Genomic DNA, 24,577 nt, shown 5'->3' on the forward strand with positions numbered 1-24,577 from the left:
AAGTATTGTTTGGTTATAACTTTGGAACCAGTGAAAATAAGTACCACTTATGATAAATCGTTGAAAAGCTTTCAACGAGGGCTTATTACTTAAGAAAAATTTCAAAATCCATTTTTTTGGATTTTGGGCTTGTTTTTGGACATTTCTAGTTCAGTTGATTGCATTTAAAAAGAGAGGTGCACAAGTAGATGTTACAACAGTCCTGCATATATATAAGCATTCCTGCTAGCTCATAGGGACTGGTACCGAAGGGAATTTAGCGGATGGACTGAAGGGGAATCACGCCGGGATTTCTAGGCTCAAGAGCTTAATCTCCCACGGTCAGTCCTAGTAAATAAATGTCACGCTGGTCCATAGGATATCAACGCAAATTACCAAATCCGTCCATAAATAAAACAAAATTTATAACCGCCACTAGATAACCGACGAAACCCGCCCGATAACAGAAAGATACAGCAGCAAGGAACATTGTCCAGGCTCTGCGATCTGTAGGGAGAAATATTGAAACTTACGCCATTCTTGCGTTCCTTTCCGTTAAATTCAAAATGTTAACATTCTACGGTTAATCGTTTTTGAGTTATGCGAGATAAATACGTACGTACAGACGTCACATCGAAACTAGTCGAAATGGATTCAGGGATGGTCACAATGGATATTTTCGTTAAAATTTGAAATTTTTCCCGGTTATAATATTTCATTTAATTCGTACAAGGAAGTAAAAAGGTTTTTCTAATATTCTCTATTATTATCAAAACCTTTTACTAAGCAGTGCTGTGCATTATTTATTATTTTGTCGAAAAAAAATTAATTGCATCATTAAACTTATTCATATTTTCTGTGTAAAATATGTCTAAATAACACTTGTGTTAGGTTTTTTTTTTTTTTTTTTTTTTTTTTTTTTTTTTTTTTTTTTTTTTTTGTAAAATTAAAATAGAAAAAAGAACACGGTTTTTCTGGAGATTTTGGAAAATAATTAATGTTTAAAACGCCCATAATGTTAGTTGAAAAAAATTTCATTTAAGGATCTGAAAGGTTTTTGAGATAAATTTGGTGTCTTTGTAGTCATAGTGCAAGTCGAATTTGATGATGTAACGATTTAAATTGAAATAAAACTATGGAGTTCAACGGGGGATATTGATTTGAAATTTATTTTAAGAATTAAACAGTCGCCTGCTGAGAACGACTGTCCTTTATTTAATTAAACTGAACAATACTATAACATCATAAAAATTTATTAACAAACTAGCAATAACAAATTGCTTCTACATTACACTTTGCAGTCTGATTGTATTTGAACGAGAAAATGCCATTCCTCCCGCACATTTTTTTTTTTTAATATATAAAATAGGTTAAATTTTACATCCGTCTCGCGTTTCATTGTTATATGATTTTTTTTTTAATAGTTTAAAAAAACGTTTATACTCTGTTGTTAAAATTTATAATTCTATAATGTTGATGAAGACTAGTGGACAATTAGTGTTAGTCCACTAGTCCAATTTAAAGTAATCGTCAGGATTTATTTACAGATATTTAAATATTGAAAACCAGAATTCAGTCCCATTGACAAAAGACATTAGCATGACCGCTAGTCTTAACACTTTGAACCACTAGTCTTATATTAACAACATTAGTACATTAATTATATAATAATTTCCACTTACCAACTATTTGAAATTTGATGATGTATTATTGAAACAAATATTAAACAATAATTTTGATTCTTAGGTTGGCTACACTGATTCAAATTAATAAACAACAATTGAGAACTTTCATACTGACATGACGGACAACGTCGACATTATTTTTATTTTTTGACGATCAATTATGATTTTTGTTTTTAAAATTCCAAATTCATCTAATATATTAATTTGTGATGGAAATAATTATAATGCATAACACATAAATGTTCCTGATGATGGATTAATAACAGAAAGCGTTCGGATATAATAAAAATAATTAGTAAGTGGAAATTATATAATTAATTTATATCTGTACCATTGGACCATGATTAATAATAAAAACAGTAGTACAAAAGAGAAGACTAAGTATAAAGTTCTTTTACTCTAAATACCATTGCTTTTCGCCAATAAAACTACCCTAACAATTTATAAATGAAATTTAGTGCATTATCTCTTTCAATTACAGTCTTAACAGTAACTCACCGAACCATTTCTTGTTTTCGTGTACTGGAATTACTTGCGACGTCACTTTAATCGCGTCAAACTTGTACGCACTAGAAATTCGCTCCTTCACTAAAGAATACTGTCGCTTCAAACACGCGTAATAACTTCTCGCTTAGAACTCTATCGTAGCCCTCTCTCGCAGTCAGTCATCTCACAGAATTGACCTCGCACACTGATTTCAACTCGTTTTCCCGGAAGTATTTATAGTCCTATCTTCGTTATCTGCAGGGCCGGACCCAACTCGAAGCGCAATAATGATCGTCCGCCCTCACATATTCACATGAAATTTATATCCTGGTCTGGTAAATATTCTCAAGGAACAACATTTGTTTAGGTGTATCAGTGGGCAGTATTACAAAGGACGGTTGTTAAACGGATGTGTTACATTTACTAAAAGGGTTTCTTTTAGCCCCTTACTGTATTCCTTTCCTTATTATAATTTTTACACTCTTCATTTTTTAGGAATCCGTTACTCAGGTCTGTTATACAAACCCACCGGGTGTGTCTAGTGGTGGTCTTCCCAAATCACTTGATTTCGAAGTCGAAAGTTCCAGCCTTCAAGTCCTAGTAAAGGCAGTTACTTTTATATGGATTTGAATACTAGATCGTGGATACGATCTTTGGTGGTTGGACACGTTGGATACGTTCTTTGGTGGTTGGACTTCAAGTAACCATACATCTCAGAAACGGTCGACCTGAGACTGTACAAGACTACACATTTACACTCATACATATCATCCTCACTCATCCTCTGAAGTAATCCTGACGGTAGTTCCGGAGGCTAAACGGAAAAAAAAAATAGGAATTTACTGGTATGTTGGCGTCCGGTTGTTAATAGATTGCAACAAACAACACCTGTGTTTATTCCTCATTCATTCACGTACTGAAAAATTCTTAAACATCTTCAATTTACTGCAGCTACTAGGATGTTTTTGGGATGGAACTAAGAGACCATTTCTAAGATGAAATCATCGACCTGAGACTGTTCAAGACTTCACTTCATTTACACTTATATATTTCATCTTCTGAAGTAATGCATGAACGGTAATTTCCGGAGGCTAAACAGCAAAAAGGAAGGATGGAATATCTGTTATACCGGTCTTGTTACTATATTTATAGATCCGATTACAACACGTACCATTTTGTCTGAAATGAAGGTTGGAAAAACAGACTGCTCGTTTGGATTTTAAATTTTGACGTTGATTCAAAGTCCGTTATATGACCACACCGCTTAAACATTTTTCTATAGACTTTTTACTGTTATGGGACAATTGCAAAAGATTTGAAATCATTAAAACAAACTGTTTAGGTTAGTTTTTCTATTTGTATATTATATAAAAATTGTACCTAAAACAATATAAAATATTAGTCTATTCAGGTGGCCAGTCACCAGCTATATCCTGAAGGATTGTTTCAAACGGGTTTGCATCTGGTGGAACTCGTTTACGCCACATAAATTCACACAGATAACTATCCATAATCTGCAAATGATTTCCAAAACGGCGCCTAAAAGTTGACTCAGCCACACTCCATACCCTCTCCACTGTATTTAAAAAAAAAAAACTTTATTGGTGTGTACGCCTGTTACCGGATCAAAAAAAGTTGGACTATGTTTAACTGTTTGGTGATCTTTGTTAGCGGTTCTTATTCCGTTGTAGGATTTCCATTTATAAGACATGATTAGTGTTCCAGGTGCAATACTTTCAATTATTATAGGCATAAGTTAAGCAGGACATCTGTTTCCAACAGCGTACAACAAACACTCTTTGGTTTCCCGAAAAATTCCTCTAAATACCCGTTTTTGTACTCGATCAACATTGTACTTATGATTAGCAAATACTGATTAGTATTAATAGTTAGACCAGTCTTAATAGTTAACCAGAGTCTTAATAGTTAGACCAGAATCACCTATTGTAGCGGCGTGCTAGTAGTAATTTTGCAGCACATAACTCTTGGAAATAGTTATTCCAGTCTACAACTTTGTTGTGGTTAATACTTATTTCACGTTCGCAGAAAGACGTAAGCTTGTGGGTCCAATAGTAGATAAACATCAACATTTTATCATACACCAACCTTGAATGGTCCAGCCAAGCTATAGAACGCACAGTTGATCATCCGGTCGGCACAAATTTTTTGCACAACGCCACCTTTCACGACTGTCAGTTATGCTAAGAATCTTTTTATGACCGTTAGCACACTGTTTTTCGTTTGGTAAAATAGTTACTCTTTGGAAAACTCAGCACACTTTTCTTTAGGTCTGCACAACTCGTACAGTTAAAAAAATATTGGTAGGCAAATCCACGGTTTACACAACAAGCACTAAGACAGAACTGAGTAACAGGCTGAAGAGTGAATCGTTATCATTACGGGTATTAAGGTTGACCAGTTACGACGGGCGGCGATGCGTAGACCTATTGTTATCGATGAATGACTTAAGATATATAAGATAACTCCAACCGAAATAGCTTGAAATGTTTACTCGATTGTTGGAAGAGTAACTAAAACCATTTTTTAACAGAATATCTAGTTATTAAAAAAAATATGTATTTAAGCGTTATGGGAATATAACGGATTTTGACCTAATATTAAACTTGTTTATTAATCAATTCATACAAAATTGTAATACAAATTACTTTGTTTCACTATTCTCCTAGAGTTATGAAACTCTAGGAGAATTTCGTAACTCTAGGAATTTCCTAGAGTTATGGAAAACTCCTTCGTTATGAGTAATTGAGCCTGTATTAAAAAATTAAACTCTTTATTTACGACGCGAATCCAAACTTTTTCTTACATATAGGCGATTTCTACGAAAATGTGTCGGATATAAAGTCTGGAAATGGACGATGGATTCAGCGACGTCTGCAGCTCAAGCTCTCAAACACTCCTAGAGTCTGTAATTCCTAGGAAGCTGTTATCGCTACAGGTTTCGATAACTTTCAAGGAGGAGTAAGTAGCAAAGACCTCGCAAAAGAACGCAGAACAGGCATTAAGTTTATATGATATCTCGGTGTCAGGAAGAACAACAGAACAGCCACATCCATCGGCCGAGACGGACCCGTCTGTGTAGATGAGATTGTACCCATTGTTCGTTTTGGCTATGTTGTTAACTGGTGGAACAGACTGGAAACCTGTGTCCCGTTTACGACTTCCAGATTGTAAGTATACGATCTCTGGTGACGCGCGTAACCAAGGGGCGCCGCATCCTATTCCCTTTTCAAGGATCTTCGGGGCAGGCAGATCTAGTTCTTGGATATAGCGAAGCAGCCTGAGGCTGAAAGACAGCGATAAGGACGTCCTTCCTTCAAGTAGCGAAGTGCGAGCGTGTTTGGTCATTTGTCGTGAGCGGTTGATAGCGTGTTTGATGGTTTTGTATTTCCTCCTGTAACGCAATGGGAGTTCATCGGATTCCACCAGTAAGCTTGGTATAGGGGAAGTGGCTAATGCTCCTACTTTTATTAATTACTAATTATTTAATTTACTAATTATTGAAATATCTGGATTTTTCAAGGAGAAGGTACATCGGTTCGAACAGACTTCATCTCCTTTTTTTTTTAAATTGAAATATATTGATTCATTAATGATTATTAACCTCTGATAAAATATCAGAAGTTATTAATGAAGTAAAATTTTATGTACTTCAAAAAACGTGTGTATGTAATTTATTAGGCGTACAAGGAAGTCATATGGTGTCCACATCAGATTTTTTAAAAACCGATTAATTGATCAGCTGTCCTGTTACTTGGTTTTTGACTTTACTTTCTCATTTCAGGTAATGAGAGTTTGCGTGGCATAGCGTTCGTGTATCGTTACTATTTATCTGATTTTTAAATTGTATTTTTTTGTAAATTTAAAGTTATTATTTTTAGTCGTATTTTGTAATGGGAAAATTTCTCATTTCTCATTTGGTTTCGTTTAAAAGTTTGAAATTTTTTGTTTTATTTTTTTTTTTAGTTTAAAATTATTTGGAATATTTTTTTTGTTATGAAAGAGCGGGAATCAACAGCTGTGGTCATTAGCCCGGTGAAAATCGGTAGCGTATGAAAAAATGCCATGCTTGAACGGGATTCGAGCCCGGGACCTCCATACAAAATACCGAGACGCTGTTTACTCGGCCATGGTGGTCGGCATTTCAAATATTTAATTTTTAAAATACATTATGTTGCTCACGGCACAAATTTTAACTTTTTGAGTGCAGATTTTATTTATTTTTATGTATTTTATTTGTTTTTTTTTTGTTCACTGTTATGAACTGTTTTGTAATTTTTCACTATCAAAGAAATAAAAAAGAGGTGTATGTAAATAAAAAAATAATGTAATTTAAATTTAGCGTGCATGAACTCCGTGTTTTCGTGTAATCTCTTTGTACATCCTGCTGCGTGTAACCTGTGGAGAAAAACACGAATCGTGCACTAAGCCAAATCCACTAATACAAGTCGGATAAAAAATGTTATTTTTATTACATGGTAATTTCACCCTTTGCTTGTCCCTTCCCTTCAGTTTTATTAGTTTTAATAAGATTTTTAATCTATTTTAATCAACTGATTAACTGAAGTAGTATGGTTGAGCCTTTTTATAAATAATAGTTTTTTTTTTAGTATACATATAAAGATATAATATAAATTGCAAAGTATAAATTACAAGGTACAAATTTCAAAGGCATACGCCTGTTAAAAATCATAAATTCTTGTATTATTTATATCTAACTTTACTTGATAAAAAGCAAAAGTAGGGTTTTCTTTACCGCTATGCTGCAACATCACAAAAAGGAAAACGTTTATAAATTAAATTGGAAAACCGTGAAAAATTATCCGATAAGCTTGAAAGAAACTGTAGAAACGAATGAATTTAGGGATCGTGGCCGCGTACCGAACGGTAGTGGTGGATGCGTTGGGGTCCTGGCCGGGGAAAGCTACCCAAATGAAACAGATCTATAAGGGCATAATAGACGGAGAAGATGCCACTAATTTCTTGCTATTAGAATGGCAAGAGAAGTGGAACGCCGCTATAACTTGGGCGTGGATAAAGAAGCTTATTTCTGAGATAGGACCGTGCCGGGTAGGAAACACGGCGACCTGGAGTACTGCCTGTTACAATTCATCTCCGGTCGTTTGGTGTATACTTACACTGGTTTATCAGAAGAGAGCTCTCAAATTGTGTGTTCTGCGGTCAAGAGGACACTCCCTACCACATCTTTTTTAAACGTGCACGTTAGGAGGATCTGAAAGCAAAATATAACTTACAAGTGATTATCTCGGAAACTGTAACAAAGCATATGCTGAGAGGTAAAGAGAAATGGCTGGCAATGGAGAAATTCGTGGCTGAGGTTATACGAACAAAGAAAGTGAATTACGAGAAGTGGAATGGGTTTCTTTAAGAAGAAGAAAAAAATCAAAACGTAATGACCGAGACCCGGCTGCTGGGCAGTACTTGGGGACGGCATAGCCGGGCCTGCTGTCCCTGGCCTTAGCGGTTAGAGGCAGAGGCAAGATGAAAATAAGGAAAAGATTCGGAACCGGTGAGTCGACCTGCCATCCCGGACGTACTGTCGGTAGGCGGAGAGGCTTATTAGAGTTACAAGGAAACTTCCCTGGACTGAGTAATACTTGATTGTCGAGCCGGCCCAGGGAGCAGGAGCAGAAAAAATAAATAAATCGGGACTATGGTTACATTAACAACGATGGACGATTATTCTAGAATCGGTCGGTGAATCAGTTTCGTATTTTAATGCAAAAGTAAAACAATTTTTTTTTTAAATTTATATTTCAAGTAATCTATTACAGCCGTTATGATATAAAGTTATCATATACCGTTATGATTGACTACCTTTAGCCATTTTTGAGGTAAAACCAAAATCCCCTCAACTTCTTTTTTTCTTGAGGAAAACTTTGATGAATGATTCTAATAGGCATTTTTTCAGTCGACTTTGTACAATTTTTTTTTGAAACTGAAAGAAATTGTAAAATGACGGTCAAGTAGGCCTATGTGGTGTCTGCAACAAAATCGTTAAGCAAAACTCTGTATTTACGAAAATAAATTCTATCTTAGCAGTAAATGACGAACGGAGAAATTTAAAAAAAAACATAGTTTTAAAATATTTTTATATACGAGATCTGTAAATAAGGTAATGAGACTGGTTCAGAAAAGTTTTTTATTAACCGTGCAATTATACATGGACTCTATCACCTTCGAAATACAGAGTGATTCAAAGAAACGGGAAATTTAAAAAATTAAATAACGTTAATGAAAAATTTTTTTTAGAAAAAGAATTTTATTTCATGTAACTTAATTGAACAAATGTTGCCATTTTAGGATACATACATTTTATTTTATTTTTTAAAGATGACATCTTGCATGTGACCTCCTCTTCTACGTAAACACTCATGAAGTCTCTTCGTTAAATTGTTCATGGTTTGACGTAATATCTCAACTGGAATTTCCGCAATTGCTTCTCGGATCTTTGCCTTCATTTCTTCCGTTGTAGCAGGTCTACTGTGGAACACTTTGCTTTTAAGGTGACCCCGCAAAAAGTAATCGCAAGCTCAGAGATCAGGCGATCTGGGAGGCCATCTAATGTCACCATTTCGTGAAATGACACGTTGTCCAAACAATCGGCGTACAGCTGCCATCGATATTCGTGCAGTATGTGACGTTACTCCGTCTTGTTGAAACCAGGCTGTGTTAAGAATTGGTGGAAATCTCTTTTGTTGTTCCACAACAAAGGTTTCAAGTATGGCTATTTTCTTGTGCCCAGTATCTGAAATTTTGCTTGTTAACAAATCCACTGAGGTGGAAATGCGCTTCGTCTGACATCCACAGTTCGTGAACAAACTCTCGCTATAATTTATCTTCTGAAGCATTACATTACAGAATTGTGCTCGCACAACTGCATCGTTCGGTTTCAGTTCCTGGACGATCTGCAACTTGTATGGATTGTATTGCAAGTCCTTCACTAACATTCTTCGAACACTTGAACTATGCAATTGTAAAGATGCTGAGAGACGACGGTTTGACCGATGTGGACTTCGTGTGACAGCATCTTGTAAAGCTTGAACATTCTGTGGTGTACGGACGGTTCGCTCACGGCCTGGAGGTTTCTTTTTCATTGCCGAACCAGTTTCCTCAAAATCAGATATCCATGTTTTAATTGCATGTGCTGATGGAACACGGTCGTGCCTTCCTAGATTAAAATGACGGCGAAATTTTCTACGCACTCCCTCCACACTGTCATTGTTTTTGTAAAACGCTTTGATAGCAACTGCACGTTGCGCACCACTCCAAGGATCCATGACAACTAAATGGCAGGTTAGGTTAGAGAGGTTGGCGCCACTTATCAAGTAGTACCAATCTCCCACGGCTACCAACACAACTTTTAAAATTTCCCGTTTCTTTGAATCACCCTGTAGTTTCGTTGGGAAGCCACGCAACGTATCAAACGGTTTTCCCACTTTTCATAGCAGTGTTGGAACTCAGAAAACTTCCGGTTTCTGATGGTCGGTTACATTTTTTAAAAATATTTCCTACTTTTCCAAAATGGTGTCCTTTGAGATGGTTTTTTAAAATTCGGGAACAGGAAAACGTCGCAGGAACACAAGTCAGGTGAATAAGGTGGTTGAGGAACTACAGGAATGTTTTTCTTTGCCAAAAATTCATTAATTGAGAATGCAGTGTGACAAGGTGCATTGTCGTCATGATGCAGTATCCAGTTGTCTTTGATGGCTGGTCTCACCCGGGCAACTCTTTCCGCAGTCTTTCAAGAATTTCTGGGTAAACATATTGATTTACAGTCTGTCCTGTAGGTAAAACTACTTATGGATAATACCATTACTATCGAAGAAACAAATTAGCATGGTTTTGATTTGTTCATTTTTCTTTTTTTGGGACGTGGTAAGTTTGAAGTGTGCAACTCCTTGCTCTGGCGTTTTGTTTGTGGATCGTATTAAAATATCCAAGATTCATCACCAGTAATAACATTTAGAAAATCAGGATCAGTTTCAATTCGCCCTAGAAGATCGTCGCGGCACACTTCCACCATGTTGTTTTTCTGTTCAACATTGAGGATTTTATGGGACCAACTTTGAACAAACGTTTTTCATGTCGTTTGTCACAATTTGATGACTGTGTTATGGTTCAAATTCAATTATTCTGCAGTCATTCTGACAGTTAATCACTGATCGTATGTTATCAAGTCTCTGATTCGATCAACATTGTCATCACTTTTTGACGTTTACGGTCTTCCAGAGCGTGGAACGTCCGCAACTGATTCTCGGCCATCTGAAAATGCTTTAAACCACCTAAAAAGTTGGGCTCGTGACAGAGCATCATCCCCATATGCCGTTTTCAATTTTGAAAAGGTTTCAGTAGCATGCTCACAGAATTTAACACACAACGTGATTGCACAACGTTGCTCATAATTAGTATCTGTCATTTAGGTAACGCTTAACAAAAAATCGTTTCCTGTAAAGCCTATTTAAGTTTCACTTGGCAACAATAGACTAAAAATATTAATACCTAATTTAAATCAGCTGCTCATATAACCATATGTTTACTTGTAACTTTGCAGTGTTGCCAGTTTGGTTAACAAAAAAAATTAGTTTAATTATTTTATTTACAGATCTGGTATAAGGAAATCCCATTTTAAGTGAACGATATTTTCGTACTTTTAATGCCTCAAATAAACGTAAATAAAATTCATTTCACCCTCCACTGTGCGACCGAACGTCAGACCCTAATTTTCTTCGAAATGTCGGTAAAAAAAAAGCAGGAATTATTTGCATATTAATTGCAAAAGTCTTAGTTTCTTCAAGAACTATCGGAAAACCAGGTGTCTTATTAAGGAACCCACCGAGTTGGTCTAGTGGTGAACACGTCTTCCTAGATCAGCTGATTTGGAAGCCGAGAGTTCCACCGTTCAAGTCCTATTAAAGTCAGTTATTTTTACACGGATTTGAATACTAGATCGCGGATACCGGTGTTCTTTAGTAGTCGAGTTTCAATTATCCACATATCTCAGTAATGGTCGAACTGAGACTCTACAACACTACACTTCATTTACACTCATATATATCATCCTCATTCATCCTCTGATGTATTATCTGATTGGTAATTACCGGAGGCTAAACAGGAACAATAGAAAGGTGTGTTTTTAAGAAGTTTCAAAGAAAACATTGCGGTTTCATTTTGTTGAATATTAAATTAAATAATTACTCGGAGTAAATATATTGATAAAGAATCATCACGTCGGTAGTATTTTGATTTATAATTTACAAATATTATAATGTTGATTAATGTACGTATTCATATGATAACGTAAAATTCATATCAGAATTTGTTAGCGTTTTAATGATTTTGTTATTAGTTGAAATATTATATTTTTGCATTCTTTATGTATGTACCTTATACATTATTTGGTCGACTAATGGTGTAGTAGTGCGCGGAATGTGGCTATAGTAATCAACCGATGACCTTCACCAGTGATCTCATCCTTGTCGAGTCGACTTATTTTTTCCTTGTTTATTTACTTTTTTCTTTTAATAATTATGTTACGTGATCTTTAAATATATATACTGGATTATTTTGTCTGTAAGTATCTTTATTCATTTTTGCATCTACTTTTAGAATCGTTTGGTTACAACAATAAAGTTTTTTGGTAAGGTTTTTTCGATTAAAGTTTTCACCTCTTTTTATTTTAAACCACATTTTATAAACTATCGGATGACTTTATGTAAATAATTTACTTTATTTATGTGTTTTTTATGTTTACATTTTTTCATTTTTTTTTTGGCCGAGTACCCTGTTATTGTATAAATTACTTTACGTGTTCATAAAAAAAAATATGGAGGATTACAGATTGATTTGTCTGGCATTTCTCCCACTACCACACCATTCGGTCGCCCTAAAGCATAAGACCGATTGTTCGTACCACAAACGGCCACTGTGCTTCAAAACGGTCTAGTGACCAATATGCTAATTAGGTCCTAGAGCTTACCTAACTGCGTGAGCGGAATAAGCGTGATGCCCTACACCACTCGCTTGCGTGTCCCACCACTCACTTGTTATATGTTACTAAAATGGGTAGGAGCACCCCGTCTACATACTAAAATATATGATTTGTCAATAGATTAAAATTTATTCTGTCAAGGACAGCAATTTTCTGCCTCGCCTTGGTCGCTGAATGCCAGCAAGTACCTGTCCACCATATTTTAGCGCTTGTAGCTATATTTGACCAATGGCCAGCCATTTCTCGAGGGTAGATTTCTACAGCAAGCGGTAGGAGTCTTATATCCCTTAAACTACTTATGCCGGTTGAACAAAGCAACGGCATCAAGAAACTCTTATACGGTCCGACAATGCGCCTCACGTCACATCTATTCGCCGCTTATGAGTGGTTAGTTTTCCCCTTGACCTCTAAATTCCAGGGTGGCCTGAGTTCTGCCCAAGAGCTGGACAGTCGAACATCATGTGCTCGTTCAACTGGACCTCCCCGCAAGAAATATGCAGGATGTTGCACGAAATGATCCAATATTTGTTTGGCAATAATTGTGTAGGTTAATAATTATATGAATATTAGTTTCTTCTCTTTCAGAGTTCGCTGTTTGTGTATCGTTCCAAGATGGCTGACTAAGGAATACTGACTGTTGAACAGCGCCTAAAGACTGTGTTGTTTTTGCTTCTTTGTACGAAGTAAAGGAGTATGATAATCACGAAAAAAATCGGTTTTCAGATTGCAACGGAAATATCCGTTTTGACTATCCCTGAATCCATTTTGAATAGTTTCGGTGTGACGTCTGTACGTACGTATCTTGCATAACTCATAAACGTTTAGTTGTAGGATGTTGAAATTTTGGGTTTAGGACTGTCGTAAAATCTAGTTTTGCACCTCCTATTTTAATTGCAATCGACTGGACGAAAATTGTCAAAAAAGCCCGAAATTAAAAAAAAAATTGTAGGTTTTGGTCTTTTTCTTAACTGCAGTAAGAAAATTTTGTTGAGAGATTTTAAAGGTATATCATTCATGGTACTTATTTTCATTGGTTCCAGAGTTATAGCGAAATAAATAATTAATTAATGAAATATTTGGATCTTAGAAGGGGAAGGCACATCGGTTTGAATCAGACTTATCTCATTTTTTTTAAAATTTAAATATATTGATTTATTAATAATTATTAACCTGCGATTCGTAAAACAACTTTCACGATAAATGATTCAATAATAATAAAAAAAATGTATGAAAAAATTTCAGAAGTTATTAATGAAATAAAATTTTATGTATTTTTCATTAAAAAAAAAATATGCATATGTAATTTAATAGGGGTACACGGAAGTCATGTGGTGTCCACATCAGATTTTCTAATAAAACTATGGTGCTTACACAAAGACGGTTTAGTGCACATTTTCAAACTCGGTGGTCACCCTCATTTAAAACGATACGTAGACTTTACGAAAAATTTAATTATGATGGTTCAGTATTGAGAGTAAGCGCGAACGGACTGCCGATGTTCGTTCGTCCTCCACAGAAAGTAGAAACTGTTGGAACAGCGTTGCTGAGGCGCCCAGGCAAATCAATAAGAAATGCAGAAGCACAATTTGGAATTTCTAGGAGACCTGTGCAATGAATTTTAAAAATCGATTATCATAAATTAATGGTCGATAATAGACACGAAAGAATGGCATTTGCTGAACCAAGACATATTGTTGAACAGCGTTTGGTTTTTAGATGAGGCACATTTTCACCTAGACGGGGTTGTTAACGAACAAAACGTGCGTTTTTGCGCTTCTGAAAATCCACGCGTGCTTTATGAAAAGGTGCATCATGCTCCAAGAATTACGGTACGGGCCGCTATCTCAAGTCATGGTGAAATAGGACCATTCTTTTTTGAACAGACACTGAACACTGAACGTTATCTAAGTATACTGCTTAATCATTTTGTTCCTAAGCTTTCTGCAAAAGGGTTTCGATTAGAAAACGAATGGTTCATACAGCATGGAGTGAGACCGCACACATGTAATGTTGTTTTAGACTTTCTGCATGAGACTTTTAACGGAAATGTCATTTGAAACCGATTTCTTAATCGTTTTGCGTGTGGACAGAACTGGCCCCCGAACAGTCCTGATTTGAATCCGTGTGATTATTTTGTTTGGGGATTTGTAAAGAAAAAGATTTCCCCTTAACATCCTCGTACAGTTATGGAACTGCGAGTGCTGATCATCAAGGCGTGCAACGAGATAACCGAGGATATGTGTCGTCGAGTTATTAACAACATAGGAGTTCGTGTTGAAGAAGTTGCTGGAACTGATGGGGGTATGTTGAAGATGTGATAAGCAGAACATAATTTAAAAATATATAGTAAACATGTTGTATTTTACGTTTTTGTATTGCCATTCAAATGTATTTTTTTTTAACAAAACCAAATGTTGGATCATTTCGTGCGCCACTCTGTATATAGGAAATTATTTTTATTTAAATAAAAAAATTGTTTTCTTATTATCCTGCTAGATAGATGCACGGATAACATCATGAGTATATTTATAATTTCAAGGGAAAAGCAATTTTTCAAATTTTGGATTGGTTATACGACAATCAACCCTTCCTACCTAGCGCATTTTTTGATACACCGATTTCATTTTGCTTTATCATGTACTATACTTTTATTGTTTATATAGTACTAAATATACAGAATTATTCAGGGAGAAAAAATCAATAATTTATTAATTGATTCTAGAGCCTGAAATAAGGAAAAAATTTCGTATTAACATGTGTCAGGAAACGTTTTTCTATGGTGATACGCAATGACGGCTCGCGTATAGGCACTGCGGAACTACAGCACCCCCTATTTCAACTTCATATTATCGATAAAGTTTAATATAATGAGTCCTTTTTTCTTTGATTCTTTCTTTATACTTTTACAATATATAATCCGTATGCTTAATGTCAGTAGTCATCCCCCAGTTTATAAAGATACAAAACTTTCTATGGAACTGGGCGCTTCACAGTTCCAGCGGCGAGGTGATTGGCTGTTGTGCGCATGCGTGCATAGGAAGCTCCACGCGTGGCTGCGAGGGAGAGAAAGGATTGTCGCTCCGGCAGTGCCGACCCGGGCGTGCTGGTAGAAGGTAGTTTATTTTTTTTACTCCGCTTGTGTACGGAACGTTCCTTGTTCGTTCCCTTCTCTATTTTAGTCGGTGGAAGGAATGTGAAAGCGGTTTAGTTATTTTTTCAGTAGTGATCAGAAGATGGCAGAAAGCAAGTGCTCTTTGATCGCCAAATCTGTCAAAAAAACACTCTAGAAGGGCGAAAGAGAAGGTAATTAGTAAAGACTAATTATGTATTTGTTTCTGTGTACATAGACATTTAAATTAAACACCGTTGGACTATAGTGTTTATAAGCGGATATTTTATTTAGTTATCTAATAATAGTAAAAATCATTATCTGTATTTACATTTTATTTTTTGTTTGGTTAAACCAAATACAGTTTTTAAGCACTATCTGGTTAAAAACCGTGTATTCTTGAATGCGATAAAGTGTAGGATATAGATTATTATCGTGCTTCCAGCTATTTTCATTAATGAAATATTAGTAATAAAATTGTGGCAGTAATTTCAGACGAGGACGCTAATATTAAATGTGCTCTAAAAATGTTCGGTCTAACATTCAGTGTGTAGCTCAGCTGCTTAATGCAGTAGTAAATGCCTCACATTTCAAACATAGTATAGTTGCAGCTGATAAATTAAGACTAATACAGTCACTAATGGAGGAAAAGAATTACAATTAAAAGCCGACGTTGTTACAAGTTGGAATTCAAAGCTTTTGTTGTTTGAAAGGTAAATAGAACTGAAGGAACCCCTGTCAGCTGCACTTGTAGCATTGCAGTAAAGTTTACAATCCATTACAAATGTTCAATAGGATAGTTTAAGTCAATATCTAAATTTACTTAAATCGTTCGAGCTTGTGACAGTAGAGATATTTGCCGAAAATTATCCCACCTTATCAAAAATAAGGTAACAATTCCCCTTGTTAGAGGAATTGTACATAATCAGAAAACTATGACTTCTTCCACAGGCGAAAAGTTGTCTACCGACATCAGTAGTTTACCTAAGGGAAAATACTCCTACCGCACTGCTGTATGTTTACCGAGAGATATGGCTGACTACCAGCCAGATTAAGGCTCTAAGTGCTTAAATGGTGGACAGGTACTTTCTGGTATTCAGCGGCTTAGGCGTGGTAGCGAATTGCTGTCTTTGACAAGATAAATTAATTATTGATAGTCATATATGTTTTAGTAGTTGACGGGGTTCGCCCACTTGTTACATGATAAGTGGGCGGTGGGACACGCAAACGAGTGGTGCATGGTGCCACGCTTATTCCGCTTCCGCTTTTAGGTTAGCTCTAGGAGCTAGTTAGGACACTGGTCGCTAAACTGTTTAGTGGGTGAGTAGCCGTTTTTTGGCACAGACATTGGGTCTTATGCTTTAGGGCGACCGAATGAGGTGGTGGCGGGAGAAATACCAAGGAAACCAATAGCCGAAAAGTTACAAAAAGATTTGTTTGGTTTCTGAGATTAGCAATCACTTGGGAAATGTGGGAAAAAATAAAATTACTGCATCCACAACGCTTCTAGATCCACCGTTCAAAAAAGCTGCTTTTGGGAATGACAGCAACTTAAAAGATGCGGTAGATTCGTTGACAAATGAAATTATCTTTTATTAAAACCAGACAAATAATAGCAGTCAATAGAACTAGATGGAAAATAGTCCAATAACCAAAAGACATCGCATTTATGGAATATTTTTGACAGTAACGTTAAAGAACTGTCAAAAAGTGTGAAATGTTGTAGCAACTCTAAGTACTCTGAGGCAATATTTTGAGCAACCGTATGAGGATAGGTAGGCACACGAGTTAAGCGACGTTCCTGCAGTTGCTAATAATAGCTATAAAATATTTACCTAGGACCTCTGTACCGTCTGAAAGAGTTTTCTTCAAAGCAGATCAAATTCTTCCAGAGAGAAGAAGCAGGCTGAATCCAAAACATTCTGACATGCTAATTATTTTTGGTCGAATTTAGAGCTAGTGTTGACTGTATTTTTGATGAGATGGTAGATGATGAAATGAAGCAACGTTTTGTTCTTCCTGAATCGTTATATTTAATTTCTTGTACCCTTGACATTTTGATTGAAAATAGTTACGTTAAGCTTAAGAGTGTATGACACTTTAGTCATAAATGAACTTGAGCATTATCAAGAAACTATGAGTCCCCTTGGACTGAAATGAAAAGACGACCGCACTGCGCGGGATTCTGACGTAGAATAATCGTACGGCTTAACTCGCCGGTGAGCGCTAGCACCCACTAGATGGTAGCACCGCACGGTTCGACGTGGAACGGAACAGTTTTTTAATAAAAATGTATAGAAATATAAAAGTGGAGAAACACCTGTTTTCATGGTCATATATCAAATAGATAAATCTTTTATCTTCTTATATTTTCAGTGTTATTTCTTATTATTTTTATTAGTTATATGTGCACTATTATTTCATATTACTATTTATTTGGTTTAGTACGGCGTCATGCTTTTTAAGTTAAATGTATTAGATGAGCTGCCAGCTAGAAAATTTAAATACTCTGTAATTACTTACTTTTTTATTTAGTAGTGTCTCATTAAGAGACTATTATTTATTCTGTTTGATTTATTTTTTTCCGGTTATTTTATTTTAGAGAAACTTTAACCATGGCCTGGAAAAGACTCAGTAAAGCGTGTTCTGGAGCAGCATCCCCACTAATTTTAGTTTCGAATCGCCACTGGTGTTACAGCTAGCGAAGAAATTCGCCCGGATTGAGTTCCCCGGTGAAATGAAGTCATACTGTAATCATTAAGGCGTTATTTAAGCGCAATTTCGTTTAATAAATTAATAAAATTTCTTTCAGGCGGTGTATTTTCTGTTGTTGTTTCTATTGAGAACATGTTGCGAGTAACCAATACTAAAGTCTCTTGTTTATAACACGTCAGTACAACATTGTAAATCAATAGTAATATTACTGTGCTTATTGTTAATTTCAATTTCCTTACTTATTTTTACTTCCTTGTACGAAGTAAAAGAAGTATTGCGATCGCGAACAAATTCGGTTTTCAGATTTCAACGAAAATATCCATTTGACATTCCCTGAATCAATTTTGACTAGTTTCGGCATGATGTCTGTACGTACGTACATGTGTATCGTATAACTCAAAAACGTTTAGCTGTAGGATGTTGAAATTTTGGATTTAGGACGGTTGTAATATCTAGTTGTATACCTTCCCTTTTGATTGCAATCGACTGGACCAAAAATGTCCAAAATACAAAACATTTGGAATTTGTACCTATTTTTAACTGCAGTAATAAACCCTCATTGAGATCTTTTCAACGATATATCATAAGTGGTACTTATTTTCATTGTTTCCAGTGTTATAACCAAATAAAATTTTAATTAATGAAATATTTGGATCTTACAAGGGGAAGGCACATAGGTTCATCTTTTTTCGACTTCATCTCCTTTTTTTATCTAAATATATTGATTTATTATCAATTATTAACCTCCGATTGAAAAAAAATCAGAAGTTAAGAGAAATAAAATTTTATGTACCTTTCATTATAATTCAAACATTTTTACAGAGATTAATAAATCAATATACAGGGCGTTTCATAATATTCTTAGGAGTTACAAAAATTTAGTACAAAAACAGTATTTCACTTACCTAAATGAAAGTTGTACGAGGTGATGCAGTGACTCAAACAGTTTTTGTTAAAATCTATAAATGTTCAATATGTGCTCCTCTGGTGACACGGCACACACCAACACGAAAGTCTAGCTCTTGCCAAACATCGTTCTAACATGTCATTTTCGATAGAGTTGATTGCATTTATTATGCGATCCTTTAGCTCAGCGATATCGTGCGGCATTGGTGGGATAAACACCTTATCTTTCACGTAACCTCAGAGAAAGAAATCACATGCCGTGAGGTCTGGTGATCTTGGTGGCCACAACAATAATGTGTTGGTCTTCTTCAGAGGCATGTCCTATCCAGCGCCGAGGTAATGTTGTGTTAAGGTACTGTCGAACCTCGTTATGAAAACGGGCAGGACAACCATCTTGCTGGAAAATGAAGTCGTTCAGTAGCTGAGGAATAAGCCACAATTGTAACATATCCAGGTATATCATGCCGGTTACTGTCGTTTCCATAAAAAATAACGGCCCATACACTGCCTCACGAGAGATCGCACAAAAAACGTTTGCTTTCGGAGAATCCCGAATGTGTTCCGCATAAGCGTGTGGGTTTTCAGTTCCCCAAACTCGCACGTTATGACGGTTTACTTTGCCGCTAATATGGAAATTAGCTTCATCGCTGAAAATTATCTTGTTTACGAAACCTTCATCTAACAACATCTTTTTCTGTAACTGTAAACAAAACTCGAGCCTACGTGTTGATCTTCATCAGAAAGACGCTGGATTAATTGAAGATGGTACGGTTTGCATAATAAACGTTTACGGAGAACTCTCCACACTTGTTTTCGGAATTCCTAATTCTCTGCTTGCAGCCGCAGTTGATTTTGACGGGCTGCGAATGAAACTTGCACGCACACGTTCGACATTGACTTCTGAGGTTGATGGACGACCAGTTGATTTTCGCTGGCACAAGTAACCAGTTTCACTGAATTGTTTATACCATCCACAAATTGAATTGTCACTTGTGGCTCCTTATGAAATTTCAACCGAAACGCACGTTACACAGAAATTACTGACAAGTGAAATTCTAACACACAAAACGACTTCTCGTTTCCCGTGGCAGCCATTTTCTTTACTGTCAATGCCAAGCGAGCAAATGGTTTACTAACTGCCTAGTATATGAGGAAAAAACTATTTGAAGTACTCTTTCGTACAGTACTTGTTTTTTTCTTATGAGTGAAATAGTTTTTTTGTTAATGAATTTTCGAAACTCCGAAGAACATTATGAAACGCCCTGTATTTAAGTTAAAAAAAAAGTAAAAAAAAATATATGTATATGAAGTCGGATTCGAACAGATGTTTGCATGGTTAATAATCCGATACGTTCTCACGTAACACCACATAACTACTTGAGCAATGTGAAACAAAATTAATAAATAAAGTAATATAATATGCTGATACAGCACACCACAAAAAAATGTGGTGCAATGTGGTATCCACCACAATGCATTTGTGTAACTTCATTAAAGAATTGAAGGATCGTATCTCAATTTTAAATGAAATAAGTTTAAATTAAGTGCAGCAAAATATGTGTATATGTAATTTAATAGGCGTACAAGGAAGTCATGTGGGCTCCACATCAGATTTTTTAAATGAATTTTAATGTTCACAAAGTTACTTTTATTAAAGTAGTTTTATTATCATTTAATGTAAAGTACAGTACTTTATGATAAACAAATACTTTATTGTACAAATGATTTTACCTCTGTATCTCAACTTTTGCTCATTTACATGTCTCTGTCGCGAAATAATTTATAACATCTATAAGTCGAAGAGAATTGAAAACTAACTTCTATAACTCGAAGTCATTTTTTGTTTCCTTGGTATTCGAATTATCTAGAGTTCGACTGTAATAGAAATAAAACAGTGTAGATATGAGTGTTATTACATACATAACTAATAAGTATTAGCGGCGATGGTAGCAACGTTAAAGATAACACATACATAACTACTGTTCGAGCCTATTTGGTTCAGTTTTAAGTTGCTCACTCCCGAGTCAGGGCCAATTTTTTAATTATCAGATTGACGTGGGAGCGGCGGACGCACATTTGATTTGTCTCTAGTAGGTCCAAACTTAGTTTTCCCGGCACCATCACCTTATTAAATAAAAACTAATATAGTAAATCCCGCTCGTGGAAACTCTTACAATATTATTTAGCGATAATCTCATTATTAAATTTATAAAATGTTTAAGTAGTAAATATTTTAATAGGTTAAATTATTACCCTCTGATGTATTTAACCTATAACCTACTCAATACTTTAAAGGTTTTATTAATTTTATTATAATATTTTCGCTAAGTAATATAATTAGTACGAGTGTCTAGGTGCGGTTTATGACATTAGCTTTCACTGAGTGAGGTGATGCTTCGGGAAAAAATGCCAGTTACCAATGAATTATGAAATGTTGGTTTCTTAATAATCGTTTTAATTTTTGTAACCTGGTTTTAAAATGCATAATCTATTTTAGTAAATCAGAATTTATTTGTAAAATATAGGGTTTGAAATTTTAGGTAGATTAGAGCAATGAGAGAGGTTAAAATTTATCCCCACCATTCCTTTTTTTTTTTTACTCGATGTATGTAGGCCGTGGAGGCTCGTATCTAAAGTTAGTGAGGGTGATGCCCCAATAAAATCTTTTTCTGGGTCTTCTCAAGACTATTGGGGGTGCGGGAGCCGATCAAATATCGAGTTAAAAAAAAAAGTTGGATTATTTAAACTTTCAGTAATAATATTATCAGAAAATATCTTCATAATTCATCTCTACCCCCAAAAAAAGAATCTTACGTAATTTTTTATTGGTTAACATTTTTCAGTGGATTCTTTTTCAGTTTTCTCCATTTAACATAGTAAACGTCGACAAATCAAAAAGCTTTCTTGGGAAATGATTTTGCTGGTGTAGAGGAATAGAATAAAGTAAAAAATAATGATTTTTTTGAATTTTTCAAACTTTTTCCAGGTATCATTATTTTTCCACTGTGTAGTAATAAATAACCATTGCCAGGAAACTATAACAACTTTTTTAAACAAAATTCTATTTAAGGTATTCTTACGTGTGATAGAGAAAAAATCTTTCTTTTCCTGTTTATCCTCCGGGAATCACTGTCAGGTATTACTTCAGAGGATGAATGAGGATGTTATGTGTGATTGTAAGATAATATTGTGGAGGTAATGCTTCAAGGTGAGCGGAACTGGTCTATAGTCAGTAAGGTAAAAGCCCCGTTCAGGAGGGGTGGGATGCTCCGGAGACCCACCCCACCTTCAATGATTGGATGGGGACTCCTGCGGTTTTTAGGTGGGAGGAAAAAAGACCGAAACCCCGTTTGGGGCCCCGGGTTTGAGGCAGGCGCTAATTAAAACCGAGACCCAGACCCAGCCACTGTGGGAGGGGGGGTGCTATCAGGAACGGCATAGCCGGGTCTGGCATGGCCTCCCGGGGGAGTAGAGGCAACTGGCACCCTCAAGGCCGTGTCATACGGGATCTTGGATCGACCCTGAGGGGAAGGGAGTTAATTAAAAAACAAAAAAGTCGACCATTCCTGAGATTTGTGGTTAATTGAAACCCAACCACCAAAGATCATCGGTATCCACGATCTAGTATTCAAATCGATGTAAAAGTAACTGCCTTTACTGGGATTTGAACGTTGGACTCTTGACTTCGAAATCAGCTGATTTGCGAAGACGCGTTCACCACTAGACCAACCCGGCGGGTTTAAAAGTGAGCTACTATTTGCATTGTACGTATATTTTTCGTGACACGATCATAAAAATCTTCAATTGATATGAGATAAGCACCCATATATTTCCATTGTGAAGATAACAACTATCCCATGCCAGGCTCAGTAAGGAAGCGATTTCCCGTGGCACTAACTGATAAACAAATTATCATTTCACATCGACATGCCAAGCTCACCGAAATTTACGAGATTTTCAATTAAAAGCGGCTAGGTATTACTTACCCCGGTGGGGAGTCTTCTCTTTTTAACCTCGATAATTCATTCGGCTTTGTATTATAACAGCTAAGAAATTTAATAAAGTCCGATATATTTTTAGTATTTGATTATATTATGTAGTTGGCAGTCGTCAATTTATTAATTATAATAATACATTGTTCTACGTATAATAAAATTTATGAATCGTATTTAAAATTAATGTTATCTACATTGAGTACAGTATAAGATTCTGTTAAATATAGAATCAATTTATAGGGAAATAAAATTTCCCTATATTGTTAAATGCTGTAATGATAGCATATGTGTAAAATTTCCCTATACTATTTAAAATTTCCCTATCGAACAAGCCTGCAAACTGCAGACTAGGCAGTCAGTCATGCAGTTGCTCTCAAACTGAGATAATATTATCTGCACTGTCGTCAGGATTTTTACCGTCTATTGTTATAATTTATCGTTATTATATAATATATTGTAATAAATAAGGTAATTGAGTTTAAATTACTTTTTTTATACTTTTATGCATTTCGTTTATTTGGATTTTATTATCTTAAATCTATTGTGTCATTAACAATTTTTGCTTTGTAATTATTTTAAATACACGTATAACTTTCTTATTTGTTTCATTAATTAATAAATTTAAATACCTTTTTTCTAGAAAAAAAAGTTTACTCTCGGTTATCCGGGGCTAAATTTAATTTTATGGTTAATCGATTATTTAAATTACGGTTTATTCAAAAACATTGGATTTTAATTAAATTAATTTGTTTTTTCTTTTACATATGTAAAAATATTTTTTACAAAATTGTATGTAATTAAGTAGAATTGTATCGTACTTGAAAAGTAACAAATCTCATTATGATTAGTTAAATGTGATAAGAATAAAAAAAGTACTTCAAAATTAAATCTTTTTTTGTCGTGCAAAAATGTTAAATTTTATTCGATAAGAGAAAATCAGTTTTTCTCCAGGTACGAGAAATATAGTTCTTATGTCCGAACAGAACCCAGAGTCAAGATTCCAAAAACGTTTAGTTCCTAAATTTTATAAAATTTAAATTATTACATTCACCCGAATTCTTTTGGTACGATAAATATTTTTGAGAGAGTAAATCAAAAATATTTATACATGCAAAAGGACGCAGATATTTTTTGTGGGAGTCAAAAGAATTTACCTTAATTTAAAAAAAATTATCTTAAAAAAATATAATATAATTTATAATTTCATTTGATTTATTTTTATATTTTATAATTTTTTTCTCGATAAATCGTTTCATCTGTTGATATATTATTATAAAAAAATCTGATGTGGACACCACATGACTTCTTTGTACGCCTGTTAATTACTTATACAAATTTAAAAAAATGAAAAGTTCATAAAATTGTATTCTGATTTTTTTTTATTGTTATTATTGAATTATTATTTATCGTAAAATGTTTTTTTACAATCAGGGGTTAATAATTATTAATATATCAATATATTTAAATTAAAAAAAAGGTTAAAAAAAAGATGAAGTCAGATTCGAACCGATGTGTCTTCTCCTTGTAAGATCCAATTATTTCATTTATTAAAATTTTATTTGGCTATTTCTCTAGAACCAATGAAAATAAGTACCACCTATGATACATCGTTGAAAAGCTCGCAATGAGAGTTCATTACTGCAGTTCAGAAAAAGTCCAAAAACCATTTTCT

The 24,577-nt window shown here is 35.0% G+C and overlaps 1 protein-coding gene across 15 annotated transcripts in view; it reads left to right on the forward strand.

Moving 5' to 3' along the window:
• The window catches only part of EndoA (SH3 domain containing GRB2 like, endophilin-A), a 478,525-nt gene that overhangs the window by 125,180 nt on the left and 328,768 nt on the right, over nucleotides 1–24,577 (forward strand). The window contains exon 1 of one of the 15 annotated variants that reach the window (XM_075361403.1): nucleotides 23,311–23,373. The exons of the other annotated variants lie outside the window; for them this stretch is intronic. The gene's annotated coding sequence lies outside the window, so the exon portion shown is untranslated. Of the gene's footprint in view, nucleotides 1–23,310; nucleotides 23,374–24,577 lie in introns of those variants that run through there. 15 annotated transcript variants of the gene reach the window in all.

Source organism: Lycorma delicatula, chromosome 1 (genome assembly GCF_047948215.1).
Source record: "Lycorma delicatula isolate Av1 chromosome 1, ASM4794821v1, whole genome shotgun sequence".
NCBI lineage: Eukaryota > Metazoa > Arthropoda > Insecta > Hemiptera > Fulgoridae > Lycorma > Lycorma delicatula.